The sequence below is a fragment of the Apium graveolens genome, chromosome 2, assembly GCF_009905375.1.
Source record: "Apium graveolens cultivar Ventura chromosome 2, ASM990537v1, whole genome shotgun sequence".
Taxonomy (NCBI): Eukaryota; Viridiplantae; Streptophyta; class Magnoliopsida; order Apiales; family Apiaceae; genus Apium; species Apium graveolens.
The window spans coordinates 94,425,221-94,429,678 of record NC_133648.1 but is presented as its reverse complement, the minus strand read 5'-3'; the positions used below and the strand labels follow the sequence as shown (position 1 = coordinate 94,429,678).

General features: G+C 42.9%; 1 non-coding gene across 1 annotated transcript; it reads left to right on the top strand.

Annotated features, from left to right (window-relative positions):
• The first annotated feature begins 3,823 nt into the window (after positions 1 to 3,823).
• LOC141709221 (small nucleolar RNA R71) lies at positions 3,824 to 3,930 on the top strand. Its single transcript, XR_012569809.1, has one exon. It is a non-coding gene; the product is annotated as a small nucleolar RNA R71 (small nucleolar RNA).
• The last annotated feature ends 528 nt before the right edge of the window (positions 3,931 to 4,458 follow it).

The window sequence follows — 4,458 nt, the reverse complement described above, 5'->3', positions numbered from 1 at the left end:
GGACTTCAAGCATCACATTTAACGGCATCTCATCCTTTCTCGTAAGATTTCCCACTCTTTGGCAATGATCACACCTTAAAATAAACTGATGAGCATCCTTAAATAAAGTAGGCCAGAAAAAACCTGCTTGCAGAATACGAGCTGCCGTCTTTTCACCACCATAGTGTCCACCATAAACTGTGGAGTGGCAGTCTCGTAATATCCCCTCTGTCTCACAGAATAGGATACATCTCCTGATGATCTGGTCAGCTCCCTGTCTAAACAAATACGGTTCATCCCACATATACCACTTCACCTCATGTAGAAACTTCTTCTTTTGAGTTGCGGTCAGATTATGAGGCATTATATTGCTGACAAGATAATTTACAATATCTGCGAACCATGGCTCTTCCTCCTGAACTGCGAACAACTGCTCATCCGGAAAAGATTCGTTGATCAATGTCTTATCATGTGAAGTAGACTCGGGATTCTCCAATCTAGATAGATGGTCAGCTACTTGATTCTCAGTACCTTTTTGATCCTTGATCTCTAACTCAAATTCCTGTAGCAAGAGCACCCAACGAATGAGTCTCGGCTTCAAATCCTTCTTGGAAACCAAATAGCGAATGGCCGCATGATCAGTGAATACTTTCACTTTTGTCCCAAGCAGATAAGATCGAAATTTTTTGAAACCGAAGACTATAGCCAAGAGCTCCTTCTCAGTAGTGGTGTAGTTCATTTGGGCCCCATTTAAGGGCTTGCTAGCATAGTAGACCACATGAAAGAGATTATTCTTGCGCTGCCCAGGAACTGCGCCCACCGCATAATCACTCGCATCGCACATCATCTCAAAAGGCTCCGTCCAATCAGGCGCTGTAATAACTGGTGCAGTGATCAAACTCTTCTTAAAAGTCTCGAATGCCGTCAAACATTCATCATCAAATTTGAAAGGCACATCCTTCTCAAGCAAGTTGCACAGTGGCTTAGATATCTTTGAAAAGTCCTTGATGAAACACCGATAAAAACCCGCATGACCAAGAAAACTACGGATTCCTTTCACAGAAATAGGTGGTGGAAGATTTTCAATGACTCCCACCTTGGCTTTGTCCACCTCAAGACCCTTGCTAGAGACTTTAAGCCCAAGAATAATGCCTTCATGCACCATAAAATGACATTTTTCCCAATTGAGCACCAAATTAGTTTCCATACACCTTTTTAGCACTACACGAAGATTATTCAAACATTCGTCATACGAGTGTCCAAATACGGAGAAGTCGTCCATGAACACGTCGACATTATTTCCAATCATGTCAGAGAATATAGCCATCATACATCCCTGAAAAGTGGTCGGTGCGCCACATAACCCAAATGAAACTCTGCGAAAAGCAAACGTGCCAAATTGACAAGTGAAGGTAGTCTTTTCTTGATCCTATGGTGCAATACAAATCTGATTATACCCTGAGTAGCCATCCAGAAGACAATAATACTCATGACCAGCCAACCTGTCAAGCATCTGATCAATAAACGGAAGAGGAAAGTGATCCTTCCTCGTGGCCTTGTTCAACTTTCTGTAACTCTCCATCCTGTGACTGTTCGAGTGGGGATGAGCTCGTTCTTCTCATTTTCTACCACAGTGATACCTCCTTTCTTAGGTACACATTGTACGGGGCTAACCCAAGAACTGTCAGAAATAGGATAAATGATTCCTGCATCCAGCCACTTCAGAATTTCTTTCTTCACCACCTCTTTCATGATAGGATTAAGTCTACATTGTTGCTTAACAGTCGTCTTACTACCCTCCTCTAGCAGAATCTTATGCATGCAATATGAAGGGCTGATCCCTTTGATGTCTGCTATGGTCCATCCAATAGCCGATTTGAATTCTCTCAAGACCCTTAAGAGCTTGTCCTCCTCACTACCTGAAAGGTCAGATGCAATAATAACAGGTAAAGTAGATGCATCACCTAAAAAAGCATACCTCAAGTGTTCAGGCAATGGCTTAAGCTCCAAGGTGGGTGCTTCCTCAATTGATGGTTTGAGCTTTCCTTCAGCATTTTTGAGGTTAGAAGTACCAAGAGATTCAAATGGCATGTCTAGCTTTCGCTTCCAGGGAGAAGCATTAAGATATTGTAATTGCTCATTGCCATCCTCATCATCACTGTTAAAATCCCCCATTAAGGCCTTCTCTAATGCATCAAACATTAGCATATGATCGAGTTCTGAAATAACCGCAGAATCAATCACATCCACTTTTAAGCACTCTTCATCTTCTGTAGGGAATTTCATTGCTTTGAATACATTGAATGTCACATCATGATCCTGCACCCGCATAGTAAGTTCACCTTTCTGCACATCTATCAAGGTACGGCCGGTAGCCAAGAAAGGTCTTCCCAAGATTATGGGAATCTTCTTATCTTCCTCGAAATCCAGAATAACAAAGTCGGCAGGAAAGAAGAGCTTATCGACCTTGACTAGCACATCCTCCACTATGCCTCTTGGGTAAGTAATAGAACGATCAGCCAATTGTAGAGACATGTAGGTGGGCTTTGGATCAGGAAAATCCAACTTTTTAAAGATCGACAACGGCATCAGATTGATGCTTGCTCCCAAATCGCAAAGGCACTTGTCAAAAGACAACTTGCTAATGGTACAAGGAATGGTGAACCTACCTGGATCTTTAAGCTTTGGAGGTAACTTTTGCTGCAGCACAACACTGCATTCTTCCGTTAGAGCAACGGTATCAAGGTTATCCAGGTTCACCTTCCTTGAAAGAATACTCTTTATAAACCTCGCATAACTAGGCATTTGCTCCAGAGCCACAGCGAAAGGTATATTGATGTGAAGTTTCTTGAACACCTCCAGAAACTTATTGAACTGCTTATCCAGCTTTTGTTGTTGTAATCTCTTAGGGAAAGGTGGTGGAGAATATAGCTGTTTCTCCCCTGTATTACCCTCTGGCAGAGTGTGTTCAATAGTAGTCTTCCTGGGTTCCACCGCTTTCTCCTTTTGCTTAGCTTCTTTATCTCCAACTTCAACTTCTCCTTCTTTTGCTTTTTCAGCATCAGCAACCTTTCCAGACCTTAAGGTAATAGCCTTGACTTGCTCTTTAGCTTCCTTCCTGCCTGGCACTTCAGTGTCACTGGGAAGTGTGCCAGGTTGACGATTTAGCACTGTATTGGCTATTTGACCAATTTGATTTTCCAAGGTCTTGATCGATACCGCCTGACTCTTGCACAACAGCTTAAGTTCCTCAAAATCAGCACTAGTGGGTGCAGCTGCACCTCCCTATTGAGGATATGATTGCCTTTGAGCATATTGCTGCAGTTGCTGGAATCAAGGTGGATTGAACTACTTACTCACACCTTGGTGATATGGTTGCTGAATAACATTCTGATTATTACCCCAGCTGAAATTTGGATGATTTCTGTTGTTAGGATGATAAGTAGCTGGCACAGGCTGCTGTTGTCGCTGATAATTGTTCACATACTGAACAGATTCATTAACAAGAGAACATTGATCCGTAGCATGAGAACCTGCACAAAACTCACAGACCATAGCTATCTGATTGACTACATAGGTGGCTAAAGAATCGACCTTCATAGACAGCGCTAGGAGCTGCGCTGCAATAGCGGTGGCTGCATCGACTTCCAGAATACCTGCTACCTTCCCAGGTATCATCCTTTGAGTTGGGTTTTGATGCTCATTTGCAACCATAGTCTCAATAAGATTATAAGCCTCAGTATAGCTTTTGGCCCACAAGGCTCCTCCAGCTGCTGCATCGAGCATGGGCCGAGATTGGGCCCCCAAACCATTATAGAAACCAGTGATCACCATCCAATCGGGCATTCCATGATGTGGACACTTTCTTAACATTTCCTTGTAGCGCTCCCAAGCTTCGCACATAGATTCTGTAGGTTGCTGCGCAAACTGAGTAAAAGCACTCCTCATAGCAGCAGTCTTTGCCATTGGATAAAACTTCACCAGAAACTTTTGCGCAAGATCTTGCGAAGTAGTGATGGACCCAGCTGGTTCAGAATGTAACCAGTCCTTAGCTTTATCGCTCAGAGAGAATGGGAAAAGCCTCAGCTTGATAGCCTCATCAGTCACACCATTGTATTTTAAAGTACTGCAAATCTCGACAAAATTCCTTATGTGCATGTTGGGGTCTTCAGTCGCAGCACCTCCAAAAGAAACAGAATTCTGCACCATCTGAATAGTTCCCGGCTTGATTTCAAAGGTGTTAGCTTAGATAGCCGGATGAAGAATGCTTGACTGAATGTCATCAATTTTAGGCCGAGAAAAGTCCATAAGAGTTGGATCTGCCGGAACAATACGATCACCCATGATTACTGGCTCTTTCTGCTCACTTCCTGAATCCGAATCTTCAAAATCTATCTTCTCCGGAATATCAAGAACTTCGTCTGTCTCTTTAGCTATATCTAAAGTCCTCTTGTGAGTACGAGAACGAGTTTGCATAAA